The sequence below is a fragment of the Numenius arquata genome, chromosome Z, assembly GCF_964106895.1.
Source record: "Numenius arquata chromosome Z, bNumArq3.hap1.1, whole genome shotgun sequence".
In the NCBI taxonomy this organism is placed as follows: domain Eukaryota; kingdom Metazoa; phylum Chordata; class Aves; order Charadriiformes; family Scolopacidae; genus Numenius; species Numenius arquata.
In genome coordinates this window covers 66,850,731-66,866,872 of record NC_133616.1, presented here as the reverse complement: position 1 = coordinate 66,866,872, position 16,142 = coordinate 66,850,731, and positions in this window count along the sequence as shown.

Genomic DNA, 16,142 nt, shown 5'->3' with positions numbered 1-16,142 from the left:
CTATATTGTAGATAATCATAAATGACAGTGTTGTAACTCTGCTGAGGCTTTAGTCTCAGGTTGAATTAATACTATGCTTGTGATTTGGAGAATGAATGGTTAAAGGTTGTTAGTGTAGATTTAGTACAGCTTGGCAAAGAACAGAGCTCAGAGCCCAGGAGCCCAGCATTCCAAGATAAGGAACTGGCCTTGTGTATAAGATAGCAGGAACAGCCTGCATGCTAAGGAGGAATCCAATTGTCTGGGTAAAGTGTCCATCTGGTCAGAACCAGTTTCACGGTTTGGGGTCCAGCCAGCCCAACATTCTAAGCCAAAGGTAAAAGTACACGGTGAAGAAGACTATGAGTCTTCCTCCAGAAGACCCCGGCCCACGACCACTGGGCAACAGTACGCATGCGGCAAGGGGAGGAGACTTATGATAATGAGTTCCTAGAAATAATTAGAATAGTAATGCCTTTTCTTAGAATTAATTACAATAACCCAGCCCACATTAATGAATATGTATGCTTTTTATCATAAATAGATGCTTGTTTTACGAGCCAGTGTGCAAGTTAGGAGGAGAAATCCCCCTTGCACCCGGCGCCGCAATAAACATACCTGCTTTATAACTCTATTCGAGTTGTAGGGTTTGTTTCCACGCATCACTTGTTTATTTCACAGACTTATGCAAGAAAGGTTTGGAGAATATTCAGCTGCTTTCCTGGACATCTAATTTTAGAAGTAACCTCCTTAGGCTCCCCATATGACTGGCTGAGAGTCAGGCTCCGTGTGAGAGCAATATGGAGCAAGAACTGCATTGAGCTTCTCTGAGTTACACTTAGGAGGAGCTCATCTCTTTCCTTTAAAGACAAACAACTAGACTCGAGTACATAAAACAAAGGTTGGGAGAACCTTCGTTATATTCTCTGTTTCTCATTTGCAAAAATCAGGTAATCATCATGATTATTTATTTTATTGTTGTTTGGAAACACTTAAAGCGTTTCAGGAGGAAGGTGCTATGGAAATGTGTATTACTACTATCCTTCACGAACTGAAGCTTAAACTAGTATCTGTGACTTGTAGCAGAAGTATAATTGCTAACCATCTAATAATTTACTCTATATAATACTTTTTCATTTCCCTCTAATCTGCCCTTTTCTCTTGATTGTCACAGACTCACAAGTTGGTAGAGGTTGGAGGTCACCTCTAGACATCATCTAGCAGATTCACCTAGAGCAGGCTGGACAGGAATGCACCCAGTAGGTTTTGAATGTCTCCAGAGAAGGAGACTCCACAACCTCTCTGGGCAGCCTGTTCCAGTGCTCTGGCACCCTCAAGGTAAAGAAGTTTTTCCTCATGTTGAGATGGAATTTCCTGTGTTCCAGTTTGTGCCTGTTGCTCCTTGTCTCTGGGCACCACTGAGAAGAGTCTGACCCCATCCTCTTGACACCCGCCCTTTAGATATTTATAAGCATTGATGAGGTCCCCTCTCAGTCTTCTCCAGGCTAAACAGTCTGAGATCTCTCAGTCTTTCCTCAGAAGTGCTCCATTCCCTTGATGATCTCTGTAGTCCTCCACTGGACTCTCTCCAGTAGTTCCTTCTCTTTCTTGAACTCGGGAGCCCAGAATTGGATACAGTACTCCAGATGTGACCTTACTAGGGCAGAGTAGATGGCGAGGATGACCTTCTTCAACCTGCTGACCACACTCACTTTAATGCACCCCAGGAGACCATTGGCCTTCTTGTCCACAAGGGCACATTGTTGCCTCATGATCAACATGTTGTCCACCAGGACTCCCAGGTCTCTCTCTACACAGCTGTTTTCCAGCAGGTCAGCCCCTAACCTTTCTGGTGCATGGGGTTATTCCTCCCTAGGTGCAGACCCCTACACTTGCCCTTGTTGAACTTCATCAGGTTCCTCACTGCCCAACACTCTAGCCTGTCCAGGTGTCGTTGAATGGCAGCACAGCCTTCTGGTGTGTCAGCCGCTCCTCCCAGTTTTGTGTCATCTGCAAACTTACTAAGGGTACTCTCTGTCTCCTCATCCAGGTCATTGATTGTCTATTTTCTTCCTTTCTTATGTTGCAGTTAAAATGGCCAGTAAATCTGCTTTACATGAGGAATAAATCACAGGTCTCCACCCTGAAAAGGGACAAATGGGGCCATGAGGTTGGAAAATTGTAGAGATTCTTTAAATTATGTGTGACATAAAGAAAGTCAGTAGGAAATTATTAGTTTCTGTTTCTTGTGATACAGAATAGGATCTTATAATATGGTGGGCATTTAAGAAGAATACCAGATTCAAACAAAACAAAGGAAGTGTTTCTCACGCAATATATAATTATGCTGTAGAACTAGTCTCCTCAGGTCACAGTCTGCTGTGTCTCAAAAAGCAGTTGCTCAAATTAATATTCTAAAGAATGTTTTGTTAAGTCATCTTGAGGTTTAAATTGTTTTTTTCAAGGCTGTTAACACCTCTGAGCAGAGAGTAAATCTCAAATGTTTCTATAAAGTAGCAAAGTGGTAGAACTGGACAAAAGAGGTACTAAAGTTTAAATGTAACTCTTCCTTTCTGCCCTCCCAGTTTTGTATGGTAAGAGAGTTATAGCAAAACTTGATTGAGTTTACTTGGTTGTCAATATTTTGGTACCCACTAAAGTAGTAAGGAAAAAGAAACTCAGAATTACTAGCCTCCTTCTTTGACCAGCTTTCTTTACCATACAAAGATGTTCAATGATTTCCACACTGAGCACAGCTCCCTTGAATTTCTAACCGACAAGCAATCACACAGGCAGCAAATCTCACAGAAACCAAATTCATGAGGCAATTAAAATTAATATTTGTAAAATAATTTGATAACTAACTGGAAATCAGTGCAGCCTGCACAGCCCAAGTCAACACAGCGGTACGTGCCTTGTTAGGCACCGGTGCACTCTGCACAAGCTGATGGGACAGTTCCTAAAACAGCAGCCTTAACTATTCACAGGGAGATGAGAAAGGAATTAGTCTATATCTCCAACAGATCTCTCAGAACCTGACAGTCTTAGGGGAAGTAATTTCTGTTTACAGCTGTTTGATCAAAAGTGATGGCAGTGATTTGTGGATTTATGGATGAATGGAATAGGAAACATCCTGAATTAACTCATGCAGTACCTAGTGGATCTCCCCTAATATCTTCCTTTCCTTCTTTGATCATCCTGTGTTTTTGGGATAATTTGTGGTTTTGCACCAGATTGACAGATTTCAAAACACTAAAAACTCTTGTTCTGTGAAAGTGAGAGCTATAATACAGTTAAAATTGTCCAGGCACAACCAGAAAACCCCAGCAGATGTTTGACCTCCTCACTAAATAATCCTTTCCAGTTCCTCAACCAGCTTTCTGAAACATTTTGTGAGAGGAACTGTGGAAGATGGCCAAACTCTTGTAACTTATAATGCCTAAATAGGAAGAGACCTTTGAGGACAGCTGGGCACAGATGTTGTTTATCTTGACTACAAACCAAGTGAGAAAACATTCTTAGGACTTTGCATATTGTAACTAGTTTCTTAGGACTTCGATATTGTCAGTAGTTTGGAATCAAGTCTTCTTCATTAAATGGTATCGAACAGCCTCTCTTTTTAGTTATTTCTTGTTACTCCAAATATTGTACAGGAAAGTATCTGAAGTTAATGAACAAATATCAAGAAATTCATTTGTGAGCCCCCCTCACATATCTTCTCTTTTTTTTTTTTTTTTTATATCCCAGATTCTTACCTATGCATTATGCCACACACAATTCCATCTCTGACTTCTTTTTTACTTTCTTAGTTTTTCTTCCTTCCTGCTTACCCTTCAAATAATTTTTTTTCTGAATTCCAGAGGTGCCAAAAACTCTTGATCCTGTTCTCCTTATTCCACTCTGAGGGAGTACAGAGAATCTGGCTCACACAGAGAGGACTCTCCGGGCTACATGTATTAACGACATATGCTCCAGTCACTAGAGCTGCCCCAGGAAAGTTTTGTATTTCTGATGGAGAAAGGGGGGGAGAAGAGGCTTATAAATAAAGTTTCTGGATTTTCCTGGGTAATTTTTTCAATCTTTGACAAAAAGAAATCAAAAGCATTATTCTTCAGTGTTTGGATTTTGTCCTTTGACTCTGTTGTCTCTCTGCTTTTTCAGTGATGTAACAAAGGCAGCGAGAGACAGGAAAAGATGAGAAAACCTGAATACCCGAATATTTGAGTTATTTTCATTATATATATTATATTCACCAACTCTGAACATTAAGTTGAAAAGCTATTAAACTTTTTAACCAAAAGGTCAAAAGCTTACCTTTCTGAAGCTAAAAATCTCTTTTTCATTAGAAAAAAAAAATTGCATTGACAAAAATATTCAGGGTAATTCCAACAATTGTATACATTTAGCAAAAGTGATTTCTATCTTCAATTAAGTGAATAACTGAACCAGATAAAACAAACCTAAATTCTGTCAAAGCACTAAAGTGGGAGGGAACTTTCATTCCAGCTAACTTTATAGTTAATGTAGAAAAATAGGTCCTTCTAGGGTGCTATTTATCTTGACCTAAAGTAGACATCTAAAATAACTGCTTTTAGGGTGCAATGTATCTAATCTGTTTCTCTCAACTGACCGTAAGGGAGCATAGAGTGACTTAGACAAATGTATGCTGTAGGTCTCTAAAGGTGAGAATTCCACCCAAAGGGAGTAATGCAAATCCTATCAGAAAATGAAATGTATCGTCGCTGGTGCATTCTATGGAAGTCAGAAGACTCTGTCCCTAATAAACCAGATTGAATTACTGGAAAGGCTGCATAGTGCTTTAAAGGTATAAGGTGCTACAACCATGATTTTCTTAATATGAGAGAAAAAATTGGTTGTTTGTGGTTTTTTCCTCTCTTTTTGCTCTGTAACAGTCACTCAAGCTGAAATGGTTTTGATATCTCTTTAACTTAGCCACAAACGCAGGACAAGAAATGGAGATGCTAAAGTATTTAGTGATGGGGTGGGGTGTCACTTTGATATCATTATCCTTATGAGTTTAGTGGACACCATAGAAGAGACGTGCCTGGTATGCCGCTTACAGATCCAGAAGCTTTGTTTGTTCTGCTGACTTGTAGCTACCTAGATTACCAGGTCTCTAGTGCAAAGACCACTTTTGTAACCTGGATTTCTACACAGCCTAGCACAATAAAGCCCTGATTTTGATCTGTGCATGGCTAAACTACCAGAGTAATAATAATTACTATTATTATTACAATGATTAGGCTTATTCGGTCTCATGCATATCACGCAAACAAGTTTATATGAAAATTGATATTAAGAGAAAGACATTTATTTGACATTCAGTATAGCAAGAAGTTTTGAATGACAGATGTAGGGTTGTCATGAATATGTAAAACATTGTGATCATTGTCATACTTAAATAACTGCATTTGAAACAAGCTGGCCATCAAATAGTAAATTGGCAGTACAGAAAGTCATTATGATACCAGCTACAAATACCAAACATAACTAATTATTTCAGGCTTAAAATCGTCCTGCCAAGTAATTTTTAATGAGGCATTATGTTCAGAAAACGCCCTTGTTTCTCATTGTGTTTCTACATGCAACCTGTGACATAGAAGTCATTCTATTTTGAGGTACTGTCTGTATTAGTGGATACCAATTTAAACATAAACTAAAATGAAACTAATCTTACATTTTCAATGTTCTTTAGCTGTTTTGTGATTGTTGTGGAAAATGCAAGGAGATTCTTTTGTTGTTGACATCAGAAGTGGGGTCACTCTGGGCCTGCTGAGTACATTCTGAGCTCAAGCAAAAATTGATTTCCTTTTTTTAAAAAGCAGCTGGCATTACAATGAATAGCTTTCTTTCGATTTTTCTTTTCCACTGAAGCATTCAGTGAATGCAGCAGGCATAATAGGCTGAAGTAAACAGTGTCAGGTTCTGTTATATCAAGAGCTCTTTTAAACTAAGCAGACAAGCTATCATCAGTGCCTGAAACCCTGTAAATGGCAGTAGAGACTGAAAATGAGTTTGTTTCCTGACAAGTGTTTTGACGACATTTTGAAGAATGGAAGGAGATGCTTTGCTAATTACTGCGGCTGCCACACGCTCAGTCATGATACTGTTTCATTAATGAGCAAATATAAACAGCCTGTGTAAGGCAGTAATAGAATTAGAGATTCAGTGAAATATATGCCAGCGACTCAGACCATCATAAACAAGAAAAATATAGGCAGACCCTTTCAGTTTGCCTGTGCTCACCTTTATTCATCAAAGGAGTCTGTATGTCTCAAATGTTTTTGTAAACCAAGAGATCTGTGTGGTAGGGTAGGCTAAGAGCAAGTGCAAAAAGGGTAGAGGTGAATTTTTTTCAGAAAGCTTAACAGTATAGGGGAGCATTCCTTTGACTGGAGTGTAAATTAAAAACAAGAGATATATTTATAGCAAAAGGTGAAATCAGTCTCTCTGAACATGGTCTAACTTCAGCCTTCAGTGAGGCATAGGATTAGAAGATTTGTAAAGGCATAGGTAGTTGGGATTGGGCATATTCTGGAGCAGCAGCAAAACAGTCCTAATAAGTCATGACAACTGGAAAACAGTACTGCAGCTGACCACTACCCTTTCTGTACTAGCTTTCAACACGGGAATTTCTGTTTTGGCTAGATTCAGAGCTGGCTCCGGTACTACAGCATGTTTTCACTCATTAAGAAAAATACTTGGAAAAATCTTTTGTCACTGTTCAAAGAGTACAAAGCCATGTAAAAAAAAAAAAAATATATATATATATATACATATATTTTTAAGCTATCAAGTTGCCAAGAACTAGATCTCATTGCTATGTAAAGTGGATGCTGCCTGTTCCCACTGTGAGACACAGTCTTCTTGTATTACTGATCTTTGGAAATCTAAAAGGAAAATATCTTTTGGGGTGCATATATTGGTCCTTTTATGACATAGTATAAAGGGGCATGCTGGGGTGTTCCTTTTTTCAGTGAGTAGTGGGGAAAGAAGATCCCGCTGTTTGTTTTGTGCAATCCCTGGACTTTTGTTTACGTAAACTCTCTTGCAGTGTTTATGTATACTTCATATCCAAAGGTTACTTCTCTCCTTTGAGAGAGAGAAGAAAATTTCTTGGAGCTTCTCTGGTGGCTTGCAGTTGCAAGTTCCAGCCTGGAACTTACTCTTCTTCACTTTCTTCCAAAGTACACATGCTACTTGTCAAGCCAGATCAATTCATGTCAAAAAATCATTTTGAAAAAGTGTATTTTTCTATTTTAGAAAATCAGAAATATTTTTTTAAAGGTTGGGTGGCTTTTTTTGCAGAAAGATGTATTTTGGTTTTTGGGAATTTTGATTTTTTTGAAACAAATTTAATAGGATGAGCAACAAGAGGCAGTGTAATATGACTACTGATACTCAGAAATAGCTCATGGGAAGACATGAGCTGAATATTATATAAATAGTTAAGAATGTGAATGGAAGAAAATTAAGGGAAAAAGTAGTGGAGAGGATGTCAACATATTAAGGTGAAAATATCAAAGTGATAAAGTGTCTGGTAGAGCAAACAGAATTTCAGAGCACTTAAACTCTGCTAGTCACATCAAACTGAGTGCTAGCTATAAAAGGAAATATAGGCTGTAATGCAAATATACTGAAGTTGCATGTATCAAAGACCCAATCTGAGTATCTAAATATTTTTTTCTGATATTGCTTTCAGTCCTTGTCCTCTAAAGCTTTGTTAAATTACTGTTTATTACTACATACAGTCAATAAAAAGCAAAACTGATGATAGTTTTTAGTTTGCATAACCATATGTATATAGTAATGTAAGCTGACAAGAATGTCAATGAAAAATAAATACCCTAAGTGTAACTATAAACTCTGTGTTTATAGCAAATTCAGCATTTTCTTACTTCGTTTTTTTCTTATTGAAATTATAGATGGGACGAGAGACAGAAAATACCTCTTAACATTGGAAGGGATATCTTTCCTTGCTATGAGATGTGGCCACTGCTTTCTCATCTATGCTACTTGATTTCTGAGTAAATAGAAACTTAGTAAATTAGTAACCCTAAAGCTGAAATCTAGCCTTAGGACCAAGGCATTGCTGGAGTCTCTAGGGAGCCTTTGGACAGCCAGCTTAAAAGACAACTTCTCTTTTGATCTTAGTGATGGACTACAGGACTTTAAAACAGTGCCAGAGCATAAGAGAAGACAGGCTGGCATTTTCAAACAATATTTCGAGGATTTCCATCATTTCTATTAATCTTCTGGTGTTTTTACTACAAGCCGCAGGAAACCAGATATTAATTCTTTGTCTAGAGGACTTTGAGGCTTTCTTTCCATAGAAGTGGGCCTCATAAAAATTTAGCAAAGCTTTGTTTGTTTGTTACTGGGGTTTTGTAGAGATCAGCCTTAAGGAAATAATGGCATTTCTACTAGAAATCTCCTTTTTTTCTAATATATCTGCCCAAATAATAGTCGTACTAAAATAGTGGTCAATGTTGAGAACTTGATCTTTCCCCAAAAAAATGTAAATATCAATGGAAAACCCCTGTGAGAGCTATTATCCCATAATGTAGCCACATAGCCTTCTGAATACTTTGTTTGTTTGTTTTATAGACACCTGTATTTTTTTACATTTCTGACAGCTCCAGTCCAAAGATGTTTCTTTTGTTCCAGTACAGTAAACTCTGTGGAGAGCACTGCAGATAATGGTGAGGCCACATGACCTTTGGATCAGACGCCACGTGATTCCAGACATATTGATAGTGTGATTGAGTCCCAAACTGTTTATTTTGGACAGAATGTGGATATTCTCAGATGATACTGTTAATCACTCAAATGTGGTATCAGTGACACTGCTGTAGTTTTTGCCTTCCTAGAAGTCTGTAAGGTTGCTGTCTTTTGTTCATAGACATATTAACCCCACTGGCCTGGGGTTGTAATTTTCGCTGAGCTGATTCATTTTTCATAGATGAGAAGATACTTTATAGTTTCTTACATATAATCTCTGTATGTTAACAATATGAAACAGGTTGTCTTCCTCTGATTCTTGTTCTCATGGTAGCACTTGCAAGAAGGAGTGAGGGGGAACTGTGGCTGCAGAGCTGTCTTGTACCCTTGTCTCTTGTGTATTATGGCAAAAGGAGTGTTCTTTTGCCCCAACTTACTGCTGAATTTTTTTTCCTTTCACAAAGACAGTACTCATGTAGGTTCAGAGTGTGTGCTTACGGTGGTAAATTACATTTAAAAATTAATTTGATGTTATAATCTATGTTCTGTGCATCCAGCCAAGCAGAAATTCAAATAGTAAAAGCAGAAGAACATAATTAAATCCCCTTTCAGTTCTGTAAGGGCTAAAAAGAACTTATCGTATTCAGGAAAATTTAGAAGGTTATCTGAGTCCTTCCAGGATGACCCTTCGAGTCATGACCTCCATCAAGATAACAGTTTTGTCAAGCATATTGTAGTAAAGAGGCACACTGTGTATGGGGTCTGGATGGCATGGATATACATTATAGGGCCTGAAAAAGGGGCAACAACAGATTTCTTCCATTCCCTGCAATTCCACTGTGGTCCTGAAGATCTGATTTTTGCCATTCCTTGGGGAAGGCATACCAAGCGGGTGTTTCTGAGTGCTTGCACTTCCGAGCAGAATGTAATTATTGAGGAAATTAACTTCACAGCTAAAGATTGTGGTGTCACGATAATTTAGAGGAGTGGGAAGGATGTTTTCTGAGCAATCACTAATCTTTTTTCCCCTTTCTTTTTGGTTATCACTTAATAGCATTCATTAAAACTGATAACAGGAATTGCTTCTCTTTAAATTTCCCACTGAGTCTCAGTTTAGCCAAGTTAAACTTTCTTGGAACAATATATTACTGTCATGCTCAATTGACTTTCTTTATAAAAGTAATAAATCTTTTGTACAGGTTTATTCTTAGCAGCACTGAAAACTGCAAAAAAATACACGTTGCTGGTTTCTTGTTAAAATAATTGTGAATGCCAACTCTAGTTGTCAGACACAACCTTTCTACACTGATGAGTAGCAGCTTATTGAAGTTCTTTCTTGTGGGAAAGCAGCCTTTGCCTTTGGAGTCAAGAGGAGGTTAGCAGACAGCAAAGGTGTAGGCTTCCATTGTTATCAAATACTCTTCTCATTTTCTATTCTTTTTCCCATTGCAGCTGGCAGCAAGAAAACATGCTGACTTCCAGGGCAATTGTTTTTCCTCTGTTTAAGCTCAGTGTTACAGCTACTGATCATACCAGAGCTAATACTTTGGTCATCCTTCAGACAAAACCCTCCTAGATGGGTTAATCCACAATAAGCAGAGGAAATTTTTTGAGTTCTGATCCATTGTGCTTTTTTGTTACATCTTCCCTTTGGGGCAGCATGAGGAAAGTTGTTAGTCAGGACCCTCTCCCATTTTGGAACATAGAAGAGTGAAGTGTGTAATGCAGGAAAGCCTTCACTCTATTTACAGTCTATTGCCCAAAATTAAACTACTAAAAATACAGCAACATTACGCTTACTGAGGTGGCAGCTGCGGTAAGCGGCATCACTGGTTATACCTATTATGTGTGCAAATGGAACCAAAAGACCAGAAATAAAGATGAGTTGCAGTTTCGTCATCATAATCTTATAAAATAAAAGATAGTCTAAAAAAAAAAAAAAAAAAAAACAACCACCCACAAACCATGTATTGGCTTCCCAAAACAAAAACGTCTTTTAAAAACAACTTTAGATGAAGAAGGGTTATGAAATTATGCCACTGTTCACCCCACCAAGCTTTTATCTATTTTGCTGAAAGAACATTTAATCAAGAGCAAAACCTCTGTCAGCTGCAAGAAATAGCATAAACATAATTTTGTAAAAATGAAATATATGCTCTATACATACCATAGAATCATAGAATAGTTTGGTTTGGAAGGGACTTTTAAAGTCCTTTAAGGACCTTAAAGGACCTTAAAGGGACCTAAAGACATCTAGTCCAACTCCCCTGCCATGGGCAGACACACTTTCCACTAGTCAAAGCCCCATCCAGCCTGGTCTTGAACACTTCCACTTCCAGCTTCTCTGGGCAACCTGTTCCAATGTCTCACCACCCTCACACTAAAGAATTTCTTCCTGATATCTAATCTAAATCTACACTCTTTCAGTTTGAGACCGTTAGTCCTCCTCCTATTACTACACTCCCTGATAATAAGTCCCTCCCCATCTTTCCTGTAGACCTCCTTTAAGTACTGCTATAAGGTCTCCCCAGAGCCTTCTCTCCTTTGGGCTGAACAACCACAACGCTCTCAGTCTGTCTTCATAGGAGAGGTGCTCCAGGCCTCTGATCATCTCCATAGGCCTCCTCTGGACTTCCTCCAACAGTGCCATGTCCTTTTTATGTTGGGAGCTGCAGAGCTGGTGGGGCTCACCAGAGCAGAGGAGAGGGCCGGAACCATCCCCCTTGACCTTCTGGCTGTGTTTATTTTGATGCAGCCCAGGATATGGTTGGCTTTCTGTGCTGACAGTGCACATTGCCAGCTGATGTTGAGCTTCTCATCAACCAACACCCCCAAGTCCTTCTCCTCAGGGCTGCTCCCAAGTCCTTCATCCCCCAGCCTGTATTTGTGCTTGGGATTGCTGTGACCAAGGTACAGGACCTTGCACTTGGCCTGGTTGGACTTCATGAGGTTTGCACAGGCCCATCTCTCAAGCTTGTCCACGTCCCTCTGGATGGCATCCCTTCCCTTCGGTGTGTTGACCACACCACACATCTTGGTGTTGTCAGCAAACTTGCTGAGGGTGCACTTAATCCCACTGTCCACTTTACTTCCAAAGATGTGAAACAGTGCCAGTCCCAATACCAACCCCTGTGGAGTGACACTCGTGAACATGTGAACACTTTTAGTCACCTAAACAACATTATATGAATACAGAGGAATAAAATGAAAACAGCACTTTACATTATAAGTTCATTCTTATTGAGGCAGTGAAGAGTCATGTGACCTTGTATCTAGCCCTTAGGATAGCAATAGAACTCATTTTGACAGCCAGGCTAAAAAATACTGCTGTTTCACAGAGAAGGAAGAGTGCTAAAATTGATCCATCTCTTGACTAGTGGTGGTGAAAGCAGTACACGAGTGATGACTATTACAATCTAAATACCATATGCAGAACTTTTTATTTCAACAGTATCTACTTACATGTGCTATCAAAATTGATATTGAAAGTCAGATCAAAATGCCATTTGTCTGTCTCTGACTGCTAACTGATTGACTGCTAGAAAAATTCCCTGGGCTGCTCGCACAGTAAGAGACAATATTTAGGACTTTGTACAGTGGCAACATCCAGAAGAAGTCTTTGGCACTGTAAAGTCTGAGCAGGTAGAGATACTTGTAACCAAAGGTTACATATATGTAGGAAAAAGCAAATATGAACAGTGTTTTCATAACACACAAGGTCTGAGTTGCAGGTTGTAATGTGCACACAACTGAATAATGGATTCTGTTGTGGTCACAAGTGGTGCTGAATAAGAGCCAGCACATCCAGTAGTTTATTTCCTGAACTAATGTGACACAGAAGTGTTTTATAAGCAATTTTCCATCAAAATCTAAGTTATGTATGTATTTCCAAAGTCAGTGGAAAAATTGTGCCCTGGTTTCAGCTGAGATGGAGTTAATTTTCTTTCTAGTGGGTGCTGTGTTTCAGATTTGGTATGAAAGCGTGTTTATACTAGTAAAGGACTTTTTTCAGCTTCCCAAAGAAGCTGAGAAGGAGCACAGACAGAGCAATGGAATGTCAAATGGAATATTCTCTACCATAGATGTCATGCTTGGTATAAAAATGGGGGTTGGCCAGGCGAGGGAATTGGTGATTTCTGCTTGGGTCAGGTTGGGCGACCAGTCCACCGGGTAGTGAGAGTGACTTGTGTCTTGTATATACTTTTACTATTACCATTACAATTATTATTGTTATTATTATTGTTGTTCTTGTTGTTATTTTCCTTTTCCATTATTGTTCTATTAAGCTGTCTTTGTATCAGTCCACAAGGGTTTTTATTTCCCTTTCCCCTCCTTTTCTCCCTTTTCTCCCTACCTTTGGGAGGAGGAGAGGGGTGTGAGTGAGCAGCTGTGTGGTCCTAGTTGCTGACTGGGGTTAAACCACAACAAACTGTTATAAAGTTTGCATGTTTTGAGCTGGAGTCACTGGCCCAAAAGTCTAATAGTGCTGTCCCATGGAGGAGATTGCAACTTCCTTGGTCTTTTTCCATAGCTTTGAAATTGGGAAAAACAAACGTGACACAAGAAACAAAAGATATCAGAAAAAGTACAATACAGCAGTTCCATACTTAGTAATTTCTAAAACATTTCTTATTTCACATTCTCACGTATACATTCCAATACAATTTTAAGAATGCTAATCATTCACAACAAGTTTGTACATGCCTAAACACTTTCTAATATCTTTCAGTTGTGCAAAGCACCCAAGAGACAGTCCTGAAGTGTGAAGTCCTTTGTTTATCTCTCTATATCTATATTTATACCTCAGAAATGTAAAGTATGGGCAAAAATCCAGCCACTGTAACTTTGATATGTGGCAGGATTATCTGCTGAAGTGAAGTGATAAATCTTCTGCTAAATCCTTTAAATCCTGAAGCCAACAAGGGCACTATTCATGATGCTGGGAGGCAGCAAATGATGCTACCTGTAATAAATCTAACTTAATTTTTTTTATCATAGGCCTAAAATATCTTTCATGAGTCCTTTTGGTTAGTGGAATTTCTGTAAACACCTCACAATAGTATGAATAGTTAAACTGGACAAAGTAAATATCTTCAAATGAGTGCATTATGATTGTGAAGTACAAATCAGCTGTCTGATAGCATTTAAGATTGTTCATTAAATTCATTGAAAGTAAATAAAAATAAAATTAATAAGAATAAAAATTCCTCTGGCATATGTGGTTTGATGCAGGCTCCAAAATGTAGGTAAGAGCCTGTACTTGGAGCTATGGTTATATCAGTAGTGCTCCAGGTTGTGAGATGAAAGGAATTCAGTCTTCCCAAGAGGCTGCTATCATGATGGTATTCTGAGAAAAATGGTTGTGTCTTCCCATGCTTTACAGACAAGTGTCTACAGGAAAAAGCAGCATTTACCTCTTTTTTCTCTTTCTTTTCTTCTGTTCTAGTTGGTGATACTGTTAATAATGGTTAACTTAACCATGCTTGTATTTTCTCATTTTTTATTTTGCCATGTTCTACACAGATTTTATCATGTAAATTTTAATTACAACAAAATCAACTGGCTTCTCCTATACTCTACTGTACTTTTTCACCGTTTCCAATGGAAAACTTTTCATTAAAAATAAAAAAGAAAGGGATAAGAACATTAGCATCTCAGCTGCTAACACTTGGATAATGGTTCCTGTTGTCCAAAGCTGCTAATCATACTGTGTTTCTTTGGTAGTTAAGATTCAGTAAAAACTGTACAGAACTTGTGTGGCAGTCAGGTGAATGTTAAAGATCTGAAGACTAGCGTAGGTGGTTTTGTTACAGTTTCTGAGAATTGAATTAATAATTTCTAGTTCATTCTATGTTTGCCATGAAATGGTCAATGGCCTGAAGGTTTGGAGATGGGTCTAAACTGGAGTGTTAACAATGATATTATTCAGTATCTTCTAATGTCTTGTTAACCTATTGTACTGCACATACTCTGGTGTTGTATATTGCACCTAAGAATAAGGGGCCAGTGTTCTCACATCAATAAAAGACCAGAAAACTTTGCTGCTGTCAGGGGAGTTGCTAAGCAGAACCAGGACAAGAAATTGGGCTTAAGTATGGCAGAAGGGTAATGAAGTTTCCAGAGAAGACGCAACGGTACGTTTTCCTTCCCATCTGAATAGTTAATATATCAGGTCACAGATCCTGTGTTGATGATTCATTATTTATTGCTCCTGGACCTCTCCTGTGGTATATCTGCATGAATAACATTCACCCCTTGGAGCTGAAAGACATCCATTACTCAGAGCAACTACTTTATGGCTTTTTTGTTTGTTTTTCTTTTTGATTATAGCAAATTGTTAGCTCTCTCCATTGCTTTTCCTGGTGGTGCGACAATTTTACAGCATAATCTTAGTTTTCCTATCCTTAATGTCTTTGCTTGCCATGCAAACTTCTAAAGACTATTGAAAACAGAGGTTTTTCATTGCTTGTTCCTTTTCAAACCTCTGTTTTGTTACTATTACAGACTTTTCCAATACCAGAAAGTTACAACCTTCCCAAGAGATATGTTTTATGTGCTTGTTCAGATTATGTCAATATCATTACACTGAATTAGCATGATATTATGAAATTTGAGTTTAACAAATGTTGTTAAAATATGTTTTAAATATTGGTGCTTCCATTAAAGTTTGTGCCAGGTGTTCATTACCTAAAACATTATAGGTGAACTGTTAAGTAGAAAGTGTGAAAAGAGTCTCTTTTTGTGTTTTTGGCTTGGTCTGATTACTGATATGTAAGAGAAAATAGGGGAAAGTGGAGTCAGGTTTGGCATCCCTACGTGTGATACTAGTTGGGTTGACAGCAAAATGGGGATTGTAAACTGTACTACCATTGCTGAGATAACTTGATCAAACAAATCTTTAGATATACCATAGTGGACACTGGGACGTCAAGTTGGTAAACCTGGATTTAGCTGTGGCTGCCTGGGTAAGTTCTCCCTACAGAGTGGGCAGACCCAAAATATTAGGTCCAGACCACCAAGAAAATGGTGAAGTTGTGAATGTCTCTGGTTCAAATGAAAACAGCTCAGAGTTCTAACTACCAGTTTTTAATAATATGAATACTGCAATGCCTTTATCTATGAAGCAGGGCACATGTAATCACGTACAAAGTACTACACTGTACCACAAAGAAACTAATTTCATATCTTTTTGTACCTTAGTGCAGAAAAACTAATCTAAACAAAAATTCTGAATCGGACCACCTCTAAACTTTGAGATATCATATCAAATATGAATATATTCTTGAATCTAATACATAAGCTGTATGTCAAGAATACACCAAATAAAAAAAACTATTCTGACCACCCATACTGAACAGTATTTCCTTGGATAGAATATAGTAGTATAGGCAGGGCAATAAAATGTACAATAGGAAAAGAAA